The sequence below is a fragment of the Balearica regulorum genome, chromosome 20 (genome assembly GCF_011004875.1).
Source record: "Balearica regulorum gibbericeps isolate bBalReg1 chromosome 20, bBalReg1.pri, whole genome shotgun sequence".
NCBI lineage: Eukaryota > Metazoa > Chordata > Aves > Gruiformes > Gruidae > Balearica > Balearica regulorum.
Genome location: NC_046203.1, coordinates 9,488,882 through 9,514,123, shown reverse-complemented (window position 1 = coordinate 9,514,123; position 25,242 = coordinate 9,488,882).

The window sequence follows — 25,242 nt, the reverse complement described above, 5'->3', positions numbered from 1 at the left end:
CCTATGTCCTGCCAAATGGACTGGGACAGTTCTTGCAGGGTTGATATGTCCAGTTGAGAGAGATGGTGAAGGGGCTAGAAAATGCTGTGTGATGCAACTTTGAGACCTGAAACGAAAAAAAGGGAGTTTCTTCCTTCTTTTCTTCTACTGTCTTATCTCTTTCTGCTTTTCTTTTATCTCTTCCTTTTTTGTTTGTGTCTGTTCTTTCCCTATAACTCGTAGTGTAAGTAAGAAAGAATTTAATATGCTGAGACAGGAGAGAAGTTGTTCCATGCGTTGCGGATGCACAACATGTCTTCATTAACTCCCCATGACATTCAAAATAGCTGGAGATAAAGACAAACTAAATCTGGGAAGACAAATATAAATACTGTTCTCCCTCCCTTCCTCTCGCCCCTGCACAGTGCACCCCCCTAGGGCATGCATTCAATTACTGAAGATGAATGGAGCAAAGCAGTGCAGCATTTGGGATGCTTTGACTAGCACTGCCTGCTTCTGCCATCAGGTGGCCCCACACTTCACGAAATCTGTTCCCTGCCCGGGGTCCCGCCTGGGAGATGCTCCATGGGGTCTGCAATCCCTCCTTTCCCTGATGGGGTGATAGCTTGCAGGCAGTCAGGGATGGCTAGCAAAGCCCTGAGCAGGCATTGCTGCGTTTCTCACATCTGTGCTGTCTCTTTTGGACCTCCTAAGGTGTGTGGAAGGGAAGACCTTGGTGTTTAAGGCACCAGATGGGAAGTGAGGAGTCAGGCTTGCTCTGCTTCACCCTACTGTGTAGGTGTGAGCAAGCGATGTAGCTTCTCCCCTGGGTATGTGGGGTGTGGGCACAGGCTGGTGGCAGTGGGGAGCGGGAGTGCTTGTTGGGAGAGGCTGCATGTGTGGCGGCTTCTGCTCTCCAGCAAATCTAGATGGCATTACAGAGCTTGAGGTTCTCTTAGCTTTTGTATTGCCTAGTGTAGGTTGGGGTCGTTCTGTGTGCCTGTGTCCACCCTGGCTTGTCTCCCTGGCACATAGAGGGTTTGGGTCTGAGCTGTGCTATCATGTAAGGCGAGTTTATGTGCTAAGGCAGTGCAGGTGCAGAGGGTCTTATTGTGGAATCCGTTTGACACAGGATCCTATCCTGTAAAGTGACTGTTAGCATATTATGGGTCCTGTTCACCTGTGGTTGATGTGTCTGCACAGGGCTTCATAACTTCCTGAGATCTGGACTAAACCTTGTTTTTTTCTGGGTCTCTCTGCCCTGGGGTTTGCAGCTGGGTACCCAGAACACCCTGGCTTGCTCTGACTCGAAGGCACATAAAGAGCTGCTCTTTGATACATCCTTTGCTGTACTCCACCAGACTCAAGCTCCATTCAAGCTTTACTTGCGTGGAAGTCTCTCTGTGATCTCTCAGAGCTTTTCTCTTGCTGCAGTGCTGCAAGAGTTAGGACGAGCTCAGATTACCGCAAGCTGGGGTGAACAGCTTCCCAAGGAAGGACTTGCCATCTCTTTCCATTATAGTCTTTTCAGTTCCCTACCTCTCTGTGCACAGCAGATGATTATCTTGCAAAAGCATTCTGGGTTTTTTTTCCTGTGTAGTTCAAATTATCCTTTGCTAAGTGCATTACCTTGCATTTGTCTGCACTGAACTTCATCTGACTTCGTGCTGCCCATCCACCTAGCTTTGTTAAATGTAATTGAAATTGAGTTTGGGCTGGGGGAAGGCCTGGGGTTGATGTAGCAGAAAAGCAGAGGCCTGTGCTTTCAGGACTAAAGAAATAGTGTGAGCTATTGCTGTTGTTGAGTCCTGTTAAATCCAGTTGTGTTCATGTTACAGCGAATTAAGTGAACATCAGAAACAAAAAGGAAGGGCAGAACCTCATCTCTTGCTACACCAGACTTAAAACTAGAATAACTGAATAGCCTTCCTAGTGTGGATTCACATTTCATGCTCCTTTGTCTGGGTCAGAATCTGTCCCTTGGAAATTGCCTAGAAATGGCAACCTCTTTCTTTCTGTAGTTAGAAGCAGCCTGAGAGCATGAAATGGGGATTGTTTCTTCATGTTGGAGGACACAGCCCCTGAGGGTTCACTACAGCCCAAGCAGGAATCTGGACACAGTTTTCTCATTAAGAACAGTATCTGCTTCCAAGGACTTAAGCAAGTTCATCTACACGAATGAGCTGGTGAATAGTCTTACAATTTGCTCTGATTGTTTCATTGTTTAAGTTACTCCAAGTAACTGGCTAATCATAAGAAGTTAAGCTTTTAATAGGAATAGGAGGGGTAAAGCCACAAACTACTGTTAAAATGAAGCTGCTTCTTGTGAATAGAATTATACAGTCCAGTAGACTACAATAGTGGGGGACTGTATTCAGCAACCTAGGGCAATACCTTTCTATCCCTTGTTGTTAAAAGGGTTTTGTGATGTAAGGTGGCATGCTGCTGAGAAGGACCCTATCTCCATTTGGAGAATTGAACTTAGCACTGTTACCTGTAGCTTGCATATAGGTCAGATGAGATGATGTGTACACAATTTTTTTTTTTTTTGCAAGGAGTCAATCAGAAATAGATGCAGAGTTCAAATTATCCCCATTGCATTCAGCAGAGGAAGGCATTTCAAAGGGTGCCCCTCTGTTCCTATGTTTCTCCTCATAAGAACAGCAGCCATAAATCACCTGCTCAAATGCTGTAAAAGGCTTGATGCTAGAGCTTGGACAGTGGGATGTTGAACCCCCTTTGAACTCCTTTAGTCTGGGATTTTTAAGGCTTGCAGCCTTGCTATGAGGAAGGGGTTCTGTCATCATACTGTATTTGCAGAGCAGACACCTGAAATGGGGAGAGTTTCTGGTTTGACCAGCTATCCAGCACCAACAGAGATGAAACGGAGGGGAGACTGTGGGAGATGCAGGCTGTAAGTGTTCTGCTTGTTTTGGAGCAGTGACCAGCTGAGTTCTGCTAGAGATCTCCCTGCTGTTCCCCGTACTGCCTCACCTTTCCCTTTGTCAGTGCTTCGTGGTTCTGTTCCTCTTTCTCCTCCCTGTGTTCTTGTTAATGGTTTCTTACTGCCTTAGTGGGGTTTTTCCCTCCTTCAGTTCCTGTGTCTTGCACAATGAACAGCTCCAGCATCCCTGTACATGACTAGCAGCTTCAGGTAATGTTCAGTGGCAATTAAATGAGATTCTCCTCCCCCACCCTGCCCCTTTGTTGAACGAATCTAAAAAGACTTTTTTTGGGGGGGAATGCAGGGGGGAAATTAAAAGGGTTCATAAAAGTGAATTTTAAGAAAAGCCTAATGAAGGAAATGAACCTCCTGAGAGATCAAAGCTGAACCTGCTGTGCCAGTGCAGAGAGTTAAGGCTTTTTCTTATGTTTCTACTGGCATGAAAGCACATGCACAAATATTTTTTCCAACAGCTTAACTCTTACAGTCCTGTGGGGTTGGCATTAATGGCCTATTTCTGTTTTGTCTAGTGCTAGGCCTCAAGCAAATTCCTAATTAAACAGTTATGTGAAGCCTCCTTTTACTTATGGAGAGGGATGAGCATGCCCATGATCCATCAGGCTCAACAGTATAGAGCTGCCACCTTTTCTTAAGAACTGGGTCAGCTCTGTGCTTTGCTTTGTGGCATTGCTCCTGGCTCTTGCTACAATGGCGTTGTGAGGAAATCCTGTCCCAAGTAGGAGATATAAAGGCAATACCCCTCTATTTCCCTGGTTGCCAGCTCTGCCTTGTGAGGGAGATGGTATTTCAAGGGGGGAAATGGCTAATCACCTGGTCACAGTAAGTTATGGGAATGTTACAAAGTCTTAAAATTCCATTTTCCTTAAATTAAAAAAAATAGGGGGCTCTCAATAGGCTCTGAGGGGGATGGAAATGTTGACTGCGTTGCGTGTAGGCTAAGTTCCATTAATCATGGAAAGCAAACTGAAGGCTCTTAATTTTAACCAATTTTTGTAGGCCAGACTCCCCATACCCATAATTTTTCCATTACACATGTAATCTCCTTTCTGAAAAGGGCTAGGTTTGTTTAGCATCAATTTTTTTGGTTGTTGTGGATTAAAGACTGGATGGTTCAAATTTGTCAGGGGCTGGCTCTGGTCTCCTCTCCTCATCTCGTCACTTGTCGCCCTTGCACAGGTCCCAAGGCTCTTACTTTTAAAGTGTTTCCATGTGTTTGAGAATAGAATAAAAATGGGGCTGCACAGAGTGCCTTATGCACTCGCAGCTTCCCAGAGTGCTAATGAGGAACATATTGGCAGTAAGTGGCTGAGTAGAGCAGTATAGCAGGAACAACAACTTGCACGCAGCCTTATTTATTGCAGGCCTGTTTCTCGGAGAGAGGGAATGTCAACCTGGATTTGGACTTTCACCTAATCTTCTCTGAAAGTACCCAGAGATATTAAGTGGCCACCTACTCGGCTGCTGGACTTCAGTTTAAAAGCAGATCCAAAAGCCTGCTTCTATGAAAGCAAATTACTCGCAGGCGTGGTGGTGGCTGTAGGTCATGGCCATGAGCCTCAGGCTCAGTATAAAACCTTTGGACCTCATACTTTTGTGTGTAAACTGGGGTGATTATGCCATGATTAGAGTGCTGCTGGTGTAGGATTGGTGGCAATGGTGGGGAGGAATCATGTCCCTTTCCCCTAAAGCTGCTACAAGAGAGCTAGCCAGAGTGTGGTCTTCCAGAAGCTAGCCTAGGAGGAAACAGTGGGCTTTCTTGGGTCTGCATGTCAGGAAAAAACCCTTCTGGCTTCCATAGCAGCCTGTTTGAGCAAGGAGGTGGGGAAGAAAATAATAGGGACCAAAGCGCAAATTCAGTGATGTGCACCCAGACTCGGGGAACTTCATGGGCATGTACGTGCCCATGATCAGAGCCTGACTTTTCAGATTGGCCTCTTGACTTTTAATAGGAATAATGGTGCCTGAATGGACAAAAAAGGGGATTTATTCACAGACCAGCACAAGTGTTGCATTACTCGGTCTCCTTCATCTCTTTGCCCTTTTTGAATACATAGTACTCAAACCTGGTCTGCTGTGGGTGCTCCACTGTAGTGCCCTGTTCTCTAGCAATACTCCTTGCTTAATACAGAAAGCAATGAGAAGTATTCCTGGCTGCTGCTAAGTCTCTATTCATGGAAAAAGCTGGAGATGTCTGATAGACCATCTACCCTCTGCTGCTGTGGCACTTCCAGGAATCTATAGCAGTATTGAATTTGGCCCAATGAACATTATTACACTTTAAAAAGCTAGTGGCTGAATTATTGTTGTAATTAGTTGCCTGTTGAGATTCATGATTATCCATGTGCATCCTAATGACTTGATTGAAATATCTTTGAACCATGCTTTCTCTGCCTTTTTTGGTTTTCCTAGATCCAATCAAAGCTATGTTAGAGAGCACTTTGCCTTTTACAGCACTGACCGGGTAGCAATTAACTGACAGTTACAGCAGCCTAAAAACAGTATATAGTTTTAAAGGGGTGGTCTTCAAGGTGAACAGAAGAAATTTTTTAAAAGAGTTAAGTTCATTATTAACAGGCTGACCCAGCTGCTTCAATAGTGCAAAATTGACATTGCTCTGATTTACCCTGGCTGAGAGCTTCACACTCTGCATTAAATTACACAAATTACTATGAATATTGCAAACTACAGTCAGTCCCTTCCTGCCAAGGGATGAGCTCATGATTCCTCACTTATCTTGCAAGGGTTATGATGACCTAACCAGGACCAAAGATGCAAGTTTCGCAGCTCCTTTTGACTGCTCTTCATAGCAGGAATGGTGACCTCTCTGAAAACCACTGCTTTATCAGCAGCGATGTGGGAATGACAATTCCTTTGTTTTTCCTGGAGGTGGAGGAATCTCTTACCAGCATGTGTGTGAGCAGGATGGGGTCTGAAGGCAAGTCCATCTGTGTCTGGTCATGTTATCTGGCTGGTGGAAGGTTATTTCTGATTCTATGCTTAGTCTGTTTCTCAGTATTGCAAACAACATAGCTTCCTCTGGGGATGGTGGTTACCATTCTAACTGGGTATGAGTTTTGTCCCTGCACAAACTTGCTTATTTGCCTCTCAGACTTTTTACTGCTTATGCAGGGAACGAGGGAGCTGAAGCAAAGCCGTCATCTCACTTATGCTGAAAAACTTTATAGTGAAGGAGGAAGCTGGCTCAGATTGAAGCAGATGCTATGTGGGAACAATTACCTGAGAGAAACTCTGGGAGCGAGTGGAAGAGATAATGAAACACCTAGGGATTTGGGAGTCAGCTTTCCAAGGAGCAAAGGGGTTAGCAGTTTAGAGTTGGAACTTGCAGCTGTGGTGAGAATCAGCTTCCCATTCTCTCTGCTCCTCCTTTTTCCCCTCTTTCCTCCCCCCTGGCTCAGGGGATGGAGGAGAAGGTGACCTTTGGAGCATGAGTCACACTGCCAGCAAAGAATCCCGGCTGCAATGGTGCTGTGCTCAAAATGCAACTTGCTGAGCTCAGCTGCTGCCTGCAGCCCTGGCCAAGGCAAACAGCCGGTGTGGGGGCTGCAGCAGGGATATTGCTGGGTCCTGACCCAGCTGCTTGTCAGCAGAGGCACTCTCTCCCTGCTAGATGGGGCGTCACTGTCGCCAGATCCAAAGCAGCACGAGCTCTACATGGATGTGAACTTAATGCCCTAAGACTCCAGGAGAACAAGAGCAGGATGGGTGCCCAGAAATCATCCAGCCGTGGATTCCCTGGAGCCTGGGGCTTAGCTAGTTCCCCTCCCCTTTCTCTTCTCCTGCAGGCAAGCACTCCTATTCCATCAGCTCATCTGAAAGAGCCAGCTTTATTTTCAGTTTACCTACATGGCTTCCAGTACTGTTGATAGGGGATTTAGCATATGTGTTAATAGCGGGCTGAGCTGGGAGGACTAGGGGTTGAGTAACACTCGCTGGGTTTCTGTACCTGTCCTGCCAAAAGCCCACTGTTAAAGGCTGTTTCTATTCAGTCCAAGAACAAAGACAGAGTTTGGACAAATTGTCATGCCTGCAAAATAGCCTGCACTGCTCAAAATGCGTTGCTGTGTGGGGTGAGGCAACATCAGTAGCTCAATGGTGCAAGCAGCAGCCTTTGCCCCAGCAATGCACCTGAAAGTAAAAATAGGGCCAATTTTTGACACCTGAAGACCCCAAAGAGATCCACTCACATCTCAGAGCCTTCATCCCAGTTTGGTTTTAGACTCCTGAGGGCAGAAACGCTGATTGCTAGGGAGCTGGGTGCTTCAGCCTCTCCTCTGTGTGACCTTTCTGTTGACTTCAGAGCCTAGTTCAAGGTTTTGCCACTAATATTGAAAGGCCTCCACAGCGCTGGCTGTGGGTAACACTTCTTCCTTCTGACCTCTGGAGAAAGTCTGAGTGTTAAAGATGGCTGATTTGCAAGAGATGGGCTATGGCCCAGAGGTTAGATGGATTGAGAGACAAAGAAAAGCATACCAGGAAATTACTGAAACCACTGGTTTTCAACCTGTGGTTTGTGACCACTTCTGAGGAGTTGCTAAGAAATTTTTTAGAGTAACCTGTCATCAGTATGCAGATATCTGCCTTATGGGGGAGAAACCTGTGTTTAGGAACTTTAATAATAATAATATAAAAACCCATTTCAACAATCTAGGTCTGTAATGTGAATTTTTATGTAAATCTTGTCAAAACTGTCAAGTCTTCAATGCAGACAGCTTCATCTTTTGTACTATAAACCCACGTAAAGTGAGATGTGTATGGTTTGCTACTTACCTAGGTGGTTTTTTAACCCATACTGAGGAGTTCAAGAGACTGCACTGTTTCGAAGCCAACACGCAATTTGGCCCAATTCTTATGTGGCTTCTGTTCTCCCATTTTAAATCTAAGCAAAGACTATAAAAGCTACATTGGGTGCATGCTGGATGAGGTTTGAAATACTACTTTACAATACAGGAGATTACACTCTCATTTTTCTCAGACTTGATTAACTGGGTCTATTGCAGGCAATCACCTTGGCTCTGGGTAAAATGTGTCCAGTTAGCAGTTTCTGCAGTAAGCACAGGGTGTAGCAGCAAAGACTTGAAACATCTCTTTGTTCATTATTTGTTATTGTTTCACCTGCCTTGAAATGGGAACTGCAAGTGCTTTGATTCATGGATTAGAATGCAATTTAGTTTCAATTGTTGCAGGCCCATCCTACCCACCCCTGAGCCAGGCTTTGGAAACACCCCCATCAGCACTCAGCAAATCCTGACAGATTCCCCTCACTTCAGCAGCATGCGTTCACGAGGAAAAGATGTAGAGAAGGTTATCCCTGTTAAAACAAGGCATTTATGGTGATCTTGTCCCAATTTTTTTCTTTGCGCTTTGTTATTTAGTGTATATGTGTGTGTGTATATATATATTTTTTTTTTTTTAGATTTCATCCTCAGGAAAGAATGGGCCAAAACTGGCTTACGGAAAGCTGTGGCACTATGCTGACAGCAGCAGCTGAGGATCCTGCTTTCCATTTATTCTATTGATTTAGGCACTTGTGGTATTGTCCATGCATTTTTCTGTACCTGAATTTTTTTTCATGCTGTAGCAGAACCTGCTTTAACCCAGACTAAAATTTGCAGTTAAGGCAGTAAAATGTTTAGAAATGTTTTGCTTTCACAGTGATCAGGAGCTGCAAATTGGCGTTACTGCTGGTGTTACCAGCAGAAGATAGACGGTGCTGGGGATTGTGTATGTGATTACCAGAGAAGAACTTTTGTGTTTAGCTGTTGGACAAGCTTGTGCATGATACTCTGCAAAAAAGCCTTGGTGTTAATCAGAGAGGAACAATAGCAACAAGCTTGAAAGGGACCTTGAGAAATCATGTAATTCAGCCTGCTGCTTCAAGGCAGGATCTGTTCTACCTAGGTTATTCCTGATATACCTGACTAATCTGCTTCTAATTTGTAGTGAGGGAGTACTTTAACAGACCGATTGAGGAGATTTTTGTCTTCCTAATATTCTACCTTAATCTCCCATGGTTTGAATTAGCATTGTTATTCCTTGTCCTATCAACCAGGATCAGAGAGAAAAAATTGGTTTATGTTCCCTCTTGCTTAGTTGAAGACTGAGGGGAACTTGTTGATCTTTCCTAGGCAGGACACTCCCTGACCCTTCAGCCTTGTCTCTCAGTGTTTTCTAGACACCTTAGTCTTACGCATTTCCTCTGAACTTGCTCCAGTTCTGTGTTTTGCCTAAAATGCAGCACCAAACACTGAGACCTGAACAAATGCAGGAGAAGAAATATTCATGTTTTACAGGGATCCTCTTTGGGTTTATAGGTGTTTAGGTTTTTTCCCCCTCCTAGGAAACTCAGAAAAGGTGCAGTTCACCTCTGTCTAGCCAGGCAAACCTGTGGGATGCTCTATCTACCAAGTGATTCTACAAAGTTTTTGATATCATTTGAGCTCGACAAAAATCTGAGGTCACATATGCAAAATAGAGATCCAGGGGATCCACAAAAGTTTGGAAGCCTGTAATATTCAGTCTTGCACAGAAAATTAGTTCATCAGTTAGACACTCGTAGCAGCTCTCAGCATATTACTGCTACGATGCTGTGTGCTTTGCCATAGCCTGCCGCAGGAGAGCTGATTTGAAGGTCAAGTGCTGCAGAGCAATTAGTTTCAAGCCAGCCAAGCCAAAGTAATTCTGACACCTCGGCACAAGAGGGTGCAATAGGTTTGTAATAAAACGTAGACACGAGGTGGGTTTGTCCTTCTGCTGCAGTGGTGCCAGCAGAGAAGTTTTTCTTTGCTGAGACTTGTCTCACAAACCTAACATCCTGTTAATTGGTGGAGTTTGAGCTGTGTGAGTTTGCCTCGTTATTTTCAAGTCCTTTTTGCTCTGAGTTTTTCCATAATTATGGTAATTAAACATGGTGGGGTTTTAATTATTATTTTTAAAATAATCAGAACTGTAGTTGAATTATGAGTGCCAAAATGAGCCTGGCAAATCATAATTTTAGTTTGCTGCATTATAAATCAAAAGCAGACTTGATTTCCCAGCTTTCTGGATGTTTTGTTAACCAGATCACTCCAGCTCTCCTGAGGCCTCATATGCCAAGAGCTGTCCCTGAACGAACAATCAGGCTTTATAAATAGCAGCCTTAACAAGAGCGTCACTGCCAGATGCTGCTGAAATAACTTAGGGACTTGTGCACAAAGGAAACTCCCTCATATGGGGGCAGCTGGGCTCCCAGTCATTATCTAGGACATCCCCCTGCTTGTGAAATTTTTGAGAAGCTGTTAGGATGCCTGCAGATGGGGTCACAAGCACATTCCCATGTTTCTCAGATGCTGGGCTTGCCAGCAGCTCTTCCTGATATGCTTTGTGTTTACTACAGGAGTTCAAGATTTGAGTTTGATCTATTGCTTCCACTCGTGTCTTGTATAGAAACAGCAGTAACTCCTCTCTGCCTAATTAGCTCCAAACCAGTGTGTAGCTATGCTCTGCCTTAGCACTGCAATGACTGAGCTGCCTTCTAAGGATCCCTTATGTTTAGCAATGATTGCAAGGGGTGGTCCAGGCTCCGGCCTTCCCTGAAGAACCAAGTTGTTCTCTCAAAATCCTTTCTTGTACCTATTGCTGGTAACACCAGCATTTCTAAGCAATTAAGGTGAGTGGTGGACAACATATTCCAGTTTTTAGGTATACAATGATTTTTAAAGTGTAGGATGCGTGCAAGTATCCAATAAGGCATTATTTAAGAAGCACTATGTGCTGAGATCTGTATCAGAATGTAGTGAGAAATTACAGTCTTGGCCTTTCAGACCTTTAGGTAAGGTAACAAAGACCCACTGGTACTTGAACTCCCAAGGATTTCATAAGGAGGCAGATACCTTTTGAACCAGCTGTAAAAGGTTCTCTGGAGATGATGGGGGCAAGAAGCCATGTAAACCTCAATTGCCTTTGTCCCTGTAGTGTGCCTTATTCTGAACACAGCCTGTCCTTTGCTGCTGATGTTCACAGACCAGCATGGTTGACATTGCAAAACTGTGGCCTGCTCTAAAAGTGTGGTTTGTCAGGAAAAAAAGACAGGGAAGAACAACAGAGATGAGCTCTGTAGGGTTGGGCAAGTTATTTGGCATCAGTGTCAGTTTTATCTTGGAACTGAAGCATAGTTAAATGCTGCACTGGATAAGTGCTCTACTCAAGATCTGCGTCTCTTTGTAGTTTCCAACAGATGATGACAGTCACCCCTTGCAGAAGTACTTCGGGTGCAATGACAGTGGACTACACGTAAGTGCTATGGATGGAAAGGAAGAGCACCATATTGCTGTGGAAGCAAGTGACTTCATAGCACAAGAGTGTTCTTCCTGAAATACTTTCTGCCTTGTGTGTTGGGTGTCCCATAAGCCCTAATGTACGAGCTGAATGTCTCTTGCTCTGTCTCACCAAAGGCTTAGAAATATAGGGGTTGGGATGGTAAGAACAATCTACACTTAAACGCTTCCATGTTTGGGCATCCCTGTGCGTTAGGAATGTGTTGGTTCATCCCCACGCTCTGAAAAATAAGCCCTTCTTTCCAGAGAACTGCAAATTTTGTAGTTATTTTGGTAGCTTTTTTCTGGTTTATTTGTATGTATTCCATATTGCACAAGCTATATAATTTCTTCTATTTCTTGACTATGCCTCTGCTAACTTTAGTTTTCAGATTTCTAGGTAGGGGAAAAAGGGAATCATGGGGGAAGTCATCTCTAAAAAGGGAAGATAACGCTCTTTCACATCTGGAGCAGTGCTTCTCAGTGAAGTCAAACAGTCTGAGGCTACCTGATTCCCAGCATGTGGCATGTTAAGTTTCAAACATTAGAGGCACAGTATATCCCAAGTAACTGCTGATCATGTACCACAGGGTATGTAAACACATCACCCCATGGGTGGAAATATTTGGCTAAGGAACACTTATTTGCAATCCTTAAATATGCTCAATAAGTGCACCCTGTGCTAAGCAGCAGCTTCTGTACGTCTTTGTCTACAGGAAGTTATCAAAAGGCTGAGGAAAATAAATCTCATTTCAGGCTTTCATCTGAAATGGGATTTATAAATATATATGTATAACATTTGAAAAAAGTCTAATGACCTTATGCGTACCAGTCGGGTTCTGTGATCATTTCTGGGAAGATGCTGTCAACAGAAATGCATACATGATTGCTTACTCATAACCACCGCGATCTGTGGACTGTTCTGCTGCTCGGACAAACAAGAGCAGGAATGACCAGCTGGGTCACCACAGAGCTCTGAGAGCATCTTGAATTAACAATCAAAACATTCTCTGCCTTAACTTAATGACTGTGTGCATCATTGATGTCTCCTAAACAGGCAGTACTTGCCATGAGAGCTGGATCTGTTCTGAAATGGTGGTATTGAGCTAGGTCCTTGGGATGGGGTTTTTTGTCATCCTGCCTGTTATGGGGTCTGTTACGCAGGACAAAAACAGAGATGTGAAACTTTTATCGTTATGCTTAAAGTATTTACTTCCTATGAAAGTGATTTCACAAACTGCAGGGCTGGAAGATCAAGTCATGTAATTTAAGTCCTTGTTCCTGTTCTTCCTTTTTCCTGGTATTTTTGTCCATGTGGTTTGCCTATTGCAATGACCTACTCTTCTGCGTCTTGCTATTAAGTTTCTGTGTGTAGTGCATAGGAGAGAGGTATTCCACAGGACGATCCATGGAAACTAATACATGGAGTTGGGAACTGCTGGTATTTCCTAGTAGGAATTGCCCTGAGGAAGGGGGAAAAAAAATGAAGACACTGAACTTGTAGCTGCCACAGATTGAATTAGGCATTACTAATATATGCACATATCTCCACTCAGCACTTTTGCTCTTAGAAAACTGAGTAGAGCAATTCCTTGATTTAGTCAAGAACAAATGGCAGTGCAGCCTGCCTTTCAAACTCTGAAAGCTTTGCTTGTATGAGTTGTGCAGGGAATGCATGTGTGCGTGAGAGAGAAATGGGGAAAAATGTGTTGGCAGTTTTTCATTTCTTATCATTAAGAATTGTATATTCAGTGAATGGCATCTAACCCTTCTGACTTTGCCTCAGTCTTCGCGGTGCTGGGCTTCTTAAGTGATCTACTTATTAGCTGGAAAGTTGCTAACTGTGCCCCTTAATTCTCCAGAATTGTTGTCATGGTCCAGGAAATGTAACCTCTTTTTCAAATTCTCCTTGTGTTCTACTTTGTCCTTGTCTGCTCTTCCTTCAGGCTTGCACTGCTCTGTCTTCTGGATTTAGATGTGATGTTAAGCCCTATCTAGTTTAGTTTGAGCTGGCATTTTGTGATGGGAAGCGGCCACTTGTATCTACTGGATCCAGTTTCTGTCTTTAGTGTGGAATTCCATGATGTTTTTACACCATCACTTCTCGGACTGTAGTACAAGATGCCCTTTTACATCTCCCTCAAACAGCTTATGTGGTGCTGTGACCAAATTCAGTGATGCTACAAATGGGTACAGCTCCGAAACCATATGGAGCTTGGCTAGGCTGCATTGCCCTGTGAAGCTTGCAGCTTATCGCACTTCATCAGTGATACAGAAGGAAGAAGAACGCTCTTTACGTTTAGACTGAAACAACTACCTGTAATCCTTTTCCTCCCAATGAAACAAATCTTCTCTTTGAGGCAAACTGCTCACACTAAGCAGAAGTCTTCAGCAAATTCTCTGCTGCATGACCATGTGCACACACTTGAACTTGTGCAAAAGGTCTCTTGGAGTTCTTGCTAGGGAGCAGCTGCACTGCCTATTTTCCTTCCTCATGCTGTTCTCAGCTTCGCCAGCTCCTGTGACACTTGTTCTTCTGCCACCCACCTCCCATTTGGATACAGAATTCATCTCACTGGAAAAAGGGAACATTGGATGACTGAACTCATCCTGGTTTAAGGCTCTGATTCAGGTGCCTGCTCCACTCTACCTGTGCAGCCTGCAGATTGGACTCCAGTCGTTTGCCTCTTGTTTTCTTGTGTCTTAGGAGCTGAAGGGGACGAGTAGGAGAAGGAATTTGTTTACTAATGAATCCATAAGCTCTGCTTTTAAAGGATGAGAGGATGGGGGTAATAAAAGGGTGCTGCCCAGGTAATGCAAGCTTTGATTAGCTTATGGTGGTTATTTATTTCCTGCTTGCTTCAAGCCATCCACCTCCTCCTTCTACTGCCCTTTAACCTAAACCTTTGATTTTCAAAGTTTGACGAAATTCCTGAAGTTTTACTGCATACACCATTCTTTTAGTATACAAAACATTCTTAGTATATGCTAAAAATATCCTGTACTAAAATTATGCAGCTCTTTCCAGACAATCTTTCTAATTTCTGTAGATTTAGTGCATGTCAAGAAGCGATTTAAAGGTCATCTCACTTCCTTATGTTTGTTTAAAATGAAGTGCTGAACGCTAACATTTTGGCAAATGCTTGCTATGGGTTGTGCACTTTGTACTTGTTTTTTTAGATAATGGTGGGTTTCGTCTTGTAGAAGTAATCAAAATGGAGCTTGATTGGAAAAATAAGGGGTGTCACCAATCTTGTGCATATAGGTAAATATAAGTCCTGAAAAGGCAAGATGTATTTTGTCAAAGTCTTGAACTAATTGTAAGATAAAATCTTTATTAATTTTTGTCTCCCTGCCTTTAAGTGTACAGATTCTAAAATACCTTTCTAATGGCTTGAATTACTGTTGTATGACATCTGGCTGCACAGGTGTGGTAGCAACATAGTTGATTCCCGATGCAAAGAAATGTTCTTCTTTTTCAAGTCATATGAGGGCATTACTGAAGTACAGACTTTTGCCTTGAACTCCTCTTTACCCCCTGTGTTTCTGATGCACAGATGTTCCATCTATCTGAGCAGCTTAGGTGAGAAGGGAGGATCTGCCTTTTGTTATTTTTGAATAGCAAGAGGACTAATTGGGGGTTTTATGAACTTATTGCAAACCCCTTGCAAGTGGGGGTGGTGTTGCATGGAAGGGAAAGAGAAAGGTCTCCATTCAACAGAAGTTGCTGCAAACTTCACTGAGCTAAACCTGGCAGTGGAACAAGAGCACAGGCAGCAGGCTGGCTGCAGTGAGAAGGCATTTTTGAATGCGTGAGTTTGGTGTGTTTCAATGGTCCTAAGCCAAATTCCACTTTCACAGTGGATCTGGAGAATAACTCCGTTTGTCTTAATGGAGATGTATTCCAGATTTACAGTGGTGATGGAGAGAAGAGGGAAAAGATTATGCATAGAATGGGTGGGTGGTGGAAAAAACCCTCTTTTTCTTTTCTTCTCCTGCCACAGTCATCAATGAGAAATCAGGTAGACAGCAGCTTCTAGTCTGCCAATGCAAATTGAGACAAATTAGGGGGTTGATTAACTAATTATTATAATGTCATGGTAGCAATGCTGCAGTTCAGGTTGCATAAGGCATTCCATTATCAGCTCTATTCTTCACAGTTACCTTTTGGTAATGTGTTTGTATATAAATTAAGGCAAGAAAGCCTCTAGCCTTTTGTTTTATAGTCATTAAAGAAATGCTTCAGTGGGTTTTGGACTAGAAGGAAAGAGGGACCCTTTACAATGATCGGAACAGACGGTAATGCCCCACAAGGGGGACATTTGTAAGAATGGAAATTCCTTTTTAGACCTCACAGTGGAATACGAGTTAGATACACATCTGATAAACAAGCTATTTTAAATCTCTGTTTGGGGATATGGGAAAGTGAAATGTGCAGCTGGCAAGCTAAATCTCATCATGCTTCACTTCTTAGAAATAGACAGTCGCCAAACAAAAGGCCTTATTACAGTTATTCTAGTAATAACTAATATACATACCTGTATGTATATGTATATCTCCCTTCAGAGTACAGCTGCAGGAAGAAGCTGTGCAAAGATAGTTTGCGTTTCCAGTGTTCTGGAGGTGACTGACATTCTTCCCATCTTTACAAACTTTGATGTGCGCTTTAGGTGTAAACTGAGTTTCAACTCAACTGGAAACTCCCCTGTAAATTAATAATCTACTTTTAATGTTCTGTTTGAGAGGTGCTACGGCCTCAAAATAGAATTTTTATTTGAAAGGTAGAAAATCTGTGCTATAGTTCTGATACTGACCTGTTCATGTGCTAGGGCTTCTTATCTGTGTTCCTGTGTGAATTTAAGGCAAGTAGGATCTTTGGAACCTCACCTGTCTCATCAAGCTAAGCTGCATCCCCATAATGAGACAGGTGAGGTTCCAAATACCCTACTTGCCTTAATAATTTCACATATATATGAAATGGTCATCTTGGAACCATAAGGTTTTTCTGGAAGTTGGGTTAAATGACTGCAGTATGGGGACAGTCTGCATGGAACGTGAAAATTCCCTTCCAACTGGAACCTCGGTGCTTTGTTTGATTTTTTCCAAGAGGCTTTGGAAGGTCCTCGTATACCCTGCCTGTCTACTCGAGGAGCGCTGGGTGCCTTGGGCTGTCTTAGCGATGCACCTCTGGAGCATCCATTTGGTGAATTACCTTGGGGCAAGAGCACTGGGGGCTTGCTGACTGCGATTCAGATTATAGGGGCTGGAACCTTCATATTTATCTGGAGTTCCTTCTCTTTCAGCCCATCACACTTATTTTCAAGGCAGTGGGACCTGGCCATCCTACCGATCAGGTTTGGCATGAGAGATGGGAATTGTCTCAGTAGCTCAGTGGGCAGAGAACTGATGACCCAGGTGGGCAAATGGCTTTGAGGCTGCTGTCAAAATGGACAGATTCTTGCAGTGTCTTGATGAACCATTGCTTTTCCTCAAGAGAATAACAAAAAGACTGTTAGCTCCATACATACTGTACTTGCACTTAAATTAAAAGCACCGAGACCCTTTCCTGCTCCTGGGAGCTTTACATTTACTTCAGTAGGAAGGACTGTTAATTTAAGTATGCAATTGATATATGTCATCCAAATCAAAACATCTTGCATGAATGTGATTAAATGAAATTCCTCAAGTACTTTCCTGCCATCTGGAACAACTTTTCCATATTTTGTTGTCTCATTGACTTTTCAAAATTTAACTGAAAATGTATTTTTATTTCTTTTTTTTCTTTGGTAATGCTTAGGATTTTTTTTCCACTGCACCTCTATAAAAGCCTGTAAATCATTTTGGAATAAGCATTAAGGGGAGGGAGCTCTTCAAAGTCAGAACACAATCCTGTTGGGTACTGGAGGCTTCCCTGCACTGATATCCCATCTCATCTCATCCCATCCCTGCCTCGGGGGGACCTGCCATCTCTCCCATTTTAGCCTAGGAGTCCTTTCCAAGAAATTATCCTTAGAGCTAGATGAGAAAGGATATGTGGCAGATATGATGCCCACAACCTGGCCAGCTGATGCCTTAGAGGAGGTGGACTGACTTTGTCAGGTAAATGCACTCCCCAGAGAAGCAGCCCCTGTTTGGGATCTGAGTTGCACATTCCTCATGTTGGACTGTCCTGTTAGGAACAGCAGCCTTCCTGACTCTGCTTCTGTGGAAATCAAGGTCAAAACGCTCTGTGGATGAATTCAGACCGTAAAATACAAATGAACTCCTAAATACATGATTGACTTCAGGCTTGTTAAGACTTGCTGCAAACAAGCTATATGTGAGATCAAGGCTCAGCTAAGCAGAGATGAAATGCCACAGCGGGATTTGGGGGTTACAAAGGCATAGATCACCATGCTCATTGCCTTTTAGTGACTTATTTTAGCGGAGAAACATGTAGACATTTACGCAGATTGCTGTGCATGTGTTTCAAGGAAAAAAATAAACAAAACAAAAAAACCAAAAAAATACCGTAAATGAGCTGAGTATGGACTGAAACTAGCATCTCTTCAGATATCCAGCCTGAGATTTTCAAATTTACTTGGATTGTTTGGTGCTCACTTTATTTCTTTAATGACATCTTATCTGAATTACATGAAAAATCTGTAATTTTGCATTGTTTCAAGTCTTTTGATGTTTCTTTTGACTAAGTTTTGCTTTGGATTATTTTCAGTAAAAAAAACCCAATGCCCTCCCACCCCCAAAACCTGCTTTGCCTTGGATAGGTGGCACTCTGGAAGTAACAAACTGAGAGACCCAGCAATCAGTCATTTAGCAGATTGAAAATATTGAGGGATTCTGTCCTGTAACATAAGTAGCTATTTATGTACTTTTTTGTGACTCATTATTTCTGATGTGAATAATTTACAAAAATAGTAATGAGGGAAGACTAAATAAGGAGAAGTACAAGAATCAAAAAGGAAGAATCCAAAAGTTAGGTTCGACTGGAACTGTTTGCAGTGTCTATGGATTTAGGCAACTTAAACATTTAAACCACAACGTGAGGAAAGACTGGCTTGAGAGTACTTTGGCTCAAACTTTGAACCTAATGTAGCCCAATTAACTCTTGTTTGAATTTTAGTCTTGGCCTAAATGTGATCCTACTGAAGACTGCAGCAACATCCCATTGCTTTATGCCTGTCCACACAAAACTGGGCCAGTGCTTGCAAGCTCCTGCTGATGGTATAGATTCAGAAAATTGTTTATTCTTGGGTAGCAGAGGGAGAAAAGACTTTTGGAAGGTGTTTTCTCCTTACTCTGACAAATGAAAGAGTCTAAGGTGCTGCATGGCTCTATCTGGTACCTTAGGTAGGGTGAATGGAGACCTGTACAGGGGTGGTCAGAAGCTGAAGAGTGGTCTGCAGCTCCTCACCATCCTAGATGGGCAATGGAGAAGGAGTATCTACCAGAGACTAGGTACTGTTGCCTGGTGAGGAGATGTCTTTTGATCACTCCTAAGTTCCTTTGACTCCTGAAATTGATACATATAAGGCAAAATTTTTTTGAAAGTTTTGGCCCACTCTTCTGCTGCTGACCCCAGTGGGAGTAGGGTGAGTACTTCTGACATTCCAACTCTCAGAGTTCAAGCAACTTCCTTTCTTTTCCCCTGAGCCTTCACCATGGCTCTGTTGTTGAAGAAAATGATGAGAAAATGTTTCTGTGTCTGACTTCTTGTTAATGGTGGTAGTGCTGGAGCTGTGCTGTCATGTTGTCAGGTCCCAGCTTGCATTTGCAAACTTATCTACTAGGAAAACTACTTGTGTCCTATAAATAGAGATGGCCAAGAATGGTTTGATTAAAAGTTTAACTGTTTGAAGTCTCCTGTTTGTGGAAAGCGTTAAGCCAGTTGGAGAAATCGCTCATCAGGAAGTTTCCTCAGGTTCGGGGCAGCTCTGTGACTGAGTTGTTGGCTTGGGAAGATGGATAGGTGCAATTGTGGTTTTGATTAAAGCAGATTGAAGTCTCTATTCTCAACCATGTTAGTCACTCTTGCCTCCCCCTGAATCCCTTGCAGAACTGTTCTCCTTGTATTGCACCAGTGATGTGGGATGAAGCTAAACTTCAAAATGCTGGAGGGTTTAGTGGAGCAGAATTGTTGCTCTCTAACCAGTCCTCCCACTATGCAAGTGGACTGAAGTCTGGAAGACAATAAATCTAGATAGCACAATGTCCCTCCTTCTCTGCCCTCCCATCCCTCCCCTTGAGATCCTTACTGAAGAACAGCATGGAATAGGAAAACACTGTGGAGCATAAGATACTTATTTTAAAGGCTTTAAAAAAACAGGGTACTTACTTATGTTCCTAAATATGGATTTAGGTGGCCAATGTTAAGCACTCATCTTTGAAAATGCTGGCCTCAATGGACAAGCTGTAGGTTGGTTTGTTTTGTTTTTTTTTTTTAAGCTGCAGACAGATTAAGTGGAATTCTGTTTACCTGCCTGGCAGCCTTGCAGAAATAGGATGGCAAAGCCACAAAAGGAAAGAAATGTTCCATCACTTGGGTGACTTCATTTGCAAGTCAATGAATGATCTCCCATTTAGGAACTTGCATAAATGGCTCTTAATGGTTGTTTGGCAGACCCTGCCAAATAGGGTCTGGATTAATGTGGTCATTGTTCTAGATGTATTATTCCCTTTTTTAAAGAACGCTCTTATATATTCAAATGGAGCAGAAGCAATATTTCTAGTGTGAAGCACAGCATACTGACTTACGGGTCATATGTCAGGCACTGAAATTGCTATCCTGTATTGTGGTTTACTGAAAAAAGAGTCTCCATCTGAATGGAAAGAGTTCTTTTGAACCTTGAACCATTCTTAGGCCTTCTAATTATTTATTTCTGAAAAACTTATGTACACTTCCACCTGGACCAAACTGAACTCCTTTATCAAAGTTCCCTGAAAACTTTGGGAAGTTCTAGTCCAGAACTGGATCTCAGCTTTGTGGCTTCATCCCTTTGCCAGATAACGTTAGCGTTTATAAGCAGCACAAGTAGCTAGAATTTCCCTGTCAGTTCCTATTATAAGATCCTGATTTTAGTTGATTATGACTTTGCCAGACTTGTACTCTGGAGCTGACGTTTTCCATACTTGATTCTTTTTTGAAAGTTGCAGTTAATATGGCTCATCTGTCTTGTTGCAAGGGAGGGAGCTGGAAAATACGCTGTTTTGCTCCTGTGCTCCTTTTTGACCTAGCAATTTTAGAACTAGGAATTTTCATGGTATAAGGAATTAGTTCAAATGTCAGCTTTCTCATTTTGTGGCACTGATGAGTTCACTGAGGGCGGGAAGTTGGGGCTCATAGCATATATGTAGCTGGCTTACAGGTTTACCCACCATCATTTCTAAGGGGTGCACACGAGGGGGCAAATTCTGATAGTATGATTGCAGGTCTGGAATACCAGACTTTTTATAATGCTTGACTAAAGAGCTCTAGCCTTCCTTATTTGCAGTTTTCACTTGAACTCTGGATTCTAATGGTTGGATTTGATGATTTTAAAGGTCTTTTTCAACCAAAATAATCATATGAGTCTGAGTAGCAATCTTATCTCTTGAAAATTGGATGTGAAATATGAAAACTGGAGGGGTTTTGTGTTGGTGTTAGTAAAGTAATAAAGGGTTTATAGCCATAATCAGGATTTTTTTTAAAAAAAAAAAGTGTGTGCATTTAAATCCTGTTTTGGTTTTGCATAGTTTTTTGTCTTGGCCATGTATTTTGGTGTTAGTTGAATCTACTTTACATCTCTGATGAAAACTTCAGAACAGCATTCTGCTTAGGACAGTTCTGAAATGGGTTTGAACCATGTTGTGTTTACTTCTGTTTCTAGGTTATATTACTGAATGCAAACACTTGTGAAAATGCAAAGCAGCAATGGAAATAAGGAGGAATTGAACTTATTTGAACTTTCAGGAAAGAACTTAAACCCCATTTAACTTATTTAAAATGTGAGTTGACTGCCCAGGTCTGTTCTTATGCAGTTTGGATAAATGTTCCCCTCCTTAATCACAGCAGAAATCAGCCACTAGTTCTTTGTATGTAAACTGTGTGCACAAGGGCTTACATTAAGGGTGAACTTGGGGGAATGATGTTCCTGGTCATAAAGCAATTAAAATAATATGTTCTGGAAGAGGATAGAAGGGAAAAGGGATGTCCTTTGGCTGGCAGTTACCATTCCAGCTCTGTACATTATATGAAATGCTGGCTTTGCACCATACAGCTTTTTTCCTCCACTGTCATTCTTCTACAGTGCTCTTTAAAAGCTGAGAATAATTAATCTTAGCATATGTAAGTTTATTTTTTGTGTGATTACATGTACCATCATGTTAACTTTGTGAAAAGGTTGTGCCTATTGTCCTTAGAAAACCAAAGTGATTATCATTGGTTTGTTTTGTTACACAATTGTTTAAATTATAATAAGTTACCATCATTGTTTCTTGAGTCCAGCTGTGTTTATGGATTAAGATCTACTGACTCAAATATTTACAGTGTTCCAAAAATTATGAGAACATGCAGTGCTGGGGGTTTTCCATATGCTGCTTTATTTGACTGAGAGAGTTCTCCATCACAACTTGAAAAGAAGTCTTTGTCCAGAATAGTTTTGTAAAAGATTGGGTACCTTTTACATCTGTCTGGGCCAGTGCTGTTCATCACTTTGTGGTGTTGGTGTGTAATTCCAGGTTTCCAAGAGAGACTAGAGCTCTGGCGGTGATGGGTGTTGAATCCTCTGGAAAACTTGGCCCAGTTGGGGGTACTGACTGAGCCCCTGAAGTTTGGCTAAAGCCAGTGATAATTGCATCAAATTCTGCCCCCATGCCACTCCATTTTTAAATATCTTGATGTGGGTTACCTGTTTCTGCAAGGAGCATATGTGCAGGGATATCCACTTAAGGTGTGGGCTGGGGCAGCTCCCAGGAAGTCTGTGGAGCTCTTCACAGCAGATCTGTGTGTCTAAGGCAGACTGAGTTGCATTTTTGTGTTGTCATTATGGGCCAGGTCTTTTTGATGTGCAGAACTGGTGTTACTCATAGAAGAGAGCTGTGTTTTGTGCAGGGAGAGAGCAAGCCCTTGTGACTTGAAACCCCTATGCTGCATTTCAGGAGCACAGCTCCATGCAGGGAAACACTCGGTTCATTGAAGTCTGTTGGATTTGAGCATGTGCCTATAAGCCCATGTTTAATGCTATGTTTGTGTTCAAATACTTCCTCATGCAGGGTCTAAGTCTGCTGCTACTGAAGCCATAAGCCAATATCAAATGGCAAGGGGATTAGGAGGAAACTTTCTCTCTTGACTAGCTGTTCTGTAAGTGCCTGCTGCAGAGCTGTTGTATTTTTCCTTTGTAGCACTGAGTACCAGCTACTGTTGACAGCAGGGTATTAAATTTGTTGGGCCACTACTCAGTCACCATGGCAATTCCTATGCTTCTAAGAGGGGAGAGGAAGGGACATGAGAGGTCATTGTACTTTGTGCTTTGCTGTAAATAGAGCAGGGTGAGTTTGTTGGAAGAGCTGAATCGTCAGATCTTGTCCTGTGCGTCTTGAATACCTCCTGTCCAGGCTGCTGGCCGTCACCCTCAGCCATGGCTGTTCAGACTTCGACTGTGGGCTCCTGCTACTTGCATTGAGCACAACAGACCTCGTGTTATTTTTGGCACCTCGTTTGTATTTTTTCTTAGCAATAGGAAGTTAGCCATCATTTTGCTGTCATTCATAAAGCACAAGTTATTTAAAAGCAAAATGATCATGGAAAACAGGTGAGATGTGTGCCTAGCTTACCAGGACACTGCCCGAACATCAGCGTGGAGGCTCTGATGGGACTAGAGTCTTTGTAGACCCTTTCATGGGCTGTTTTTCTTGGTCCTAGTTCCACATCAGTTTTTAAATTGAGGACAAGCAATAAGGGTGGTCACTTCTATACAGCCTTTGCGTGTACCAACTCTCTTGAACTAGGTCACATGAGCACATACTCTTATCTTCAGGTCTGAAACCACAAATATCTTCATTACTGTGGTAAATAGGCTTTTTTGCTGCATATGTGCCTTAGTCTCAAGTGTTTTGCCAGTAACCAGTCCCTTCTAACCCATTGACATGACAGCACCTCAGTGACGAGCAAACCCATAGAAGTAAGCTAAGTAAAGCTCTCGCAGTGTTGGTAGGCAGACTTCTGTGCATGGCCTGGGAATCTCAGCAGATCAACTGCTGGATTGTGCCCTGTTTGCAGAGCCTTGTGTCTCCCAGAGCTGTGTTCCTTCTGTCGTCCATGTGTGATTGCCTACAAGTCTGTCACTGAATCTCGTGACGAGTGGTGTCCTCCGTTCCACATGCCCAGGCTCACTGTGGATGAAGGAGTCAGTACTTATCCAGTGATGCCTCACTTGCACAAATAATTCATGATGGAACTAGGTTTATGGCAGCTTTTTTTACCCAGACTATTTAAAAAGAGCAAGTCCATTGTTATTTCTAGCATTGAAATAGGACGTCCATTATCCACTTCATCATTCATCCAAGTGATCAGGCACATAAGCATGTGCTTAAAGTTAAGGAAGAGTTAAGTCTTGTCCTGAAAGAAGACCTTGTGGTATTTTGTTTCATTAATAACGCTGTAAACCCTGGGGTTTGTGGGTCTGAGGTTTTTTTTAAATTCTCATCTCTATTGCACATATTGGAATAAAAGTTAATCCCCTGTGCATAGGAAATATCGCTAATGGAGCTACGGACGCTTTATTTTTCTCTGTACCGTGCTGAGAACTCACCTCATTGTGTCTGCCTAATTATAGAGTGAAATACAATCCTCCGTCTGTCTCTCTTTATTGTTAATCACTGTGAGTTTGGATAAAAATTTTAACCCAAAGTATGAAGTAGTATAAGTATGAAAGCAGTATGAAGACAAAGCAAGAAAGCCATCTGTTCTCTCCTTTTCTTCCTTTGGCATATGGAGGCATGTTCTTCTGCTAAAGTCCACATATTATTCCTGAGATGTTTGGTTTGTTTCATTTATATTTAATTTTCTTATCACAAGTATTTGTGTGTCTATGTAGGTGTGAATATCAATGTAATGATACAATGGAAGATGGTTGATAAAACTGATGTGCTGAACAGCTGTGCTCTACCTGGGGTTTTAAAAGAAGTTTAAAAATGTCCAAAATGTATTCACCACCTCCAGGGCTTTGTTTTTAGTAAGTTTCTGAAACTGCAAGATTAAGCTGAGTAAAAATAGCACCATCAACTCCTTTTAAGGTGTTCAATACTGTTACTAATGGTATTTTGTGTTCAGAGGCTGATAAATTTCGCTAAGTGCCACATGCTAACTGTAGACTGATATTTTTCTAGAATCTTGAGACAACTGATCTGACATATGGATGGAGATGAAAGTTTTGCCCATATTTAAAAATATATATTTAACGTTGGGGTTTGGAGTACTTGAAATAAATAGAAGGTCCTGGCAATAGGTCATGAGGTCCATCCTGCAGATGTACAAACATGCACAGCTTCAGCCTTGTCAACACAGGTTGAAACGAAACACAACCCTATAGAGAGATGTTGATGGAGGCTTCAAGCAATGGGCATAATTTTCTATCTTGGTGCCGGTGCCCTGTCTGAGTGGGTAGTAGGCCTTTTTCAGAGGCATAGGTACATGCTGCTATTTGTGAGCTTTTGCTTGCTAAAATGATTTCCAGCAGAAAAGGCTGTGATGAAATGAAAGAACACGGGTTGAAGAGTGTAGAATAAATAAATGGTGGGGGAAAGTGGAGTGCTGAAGGAGGGGCGAGGACTATGTGAGGATTGCTAGTCCTGAGTCTGATCCTGGTGGCAGTCAAAGTAAAGTGTTCCACAGGGGTAAGCAGGGCTGAAGGGGTAAGCAGTCCAGTGTTCATTAACATCTCAAAGTTTGTCTTCGATCAGTTGCTATAATGTTTTTTTTTGCATATGGTATTAAATATAAAACTGTTCTTG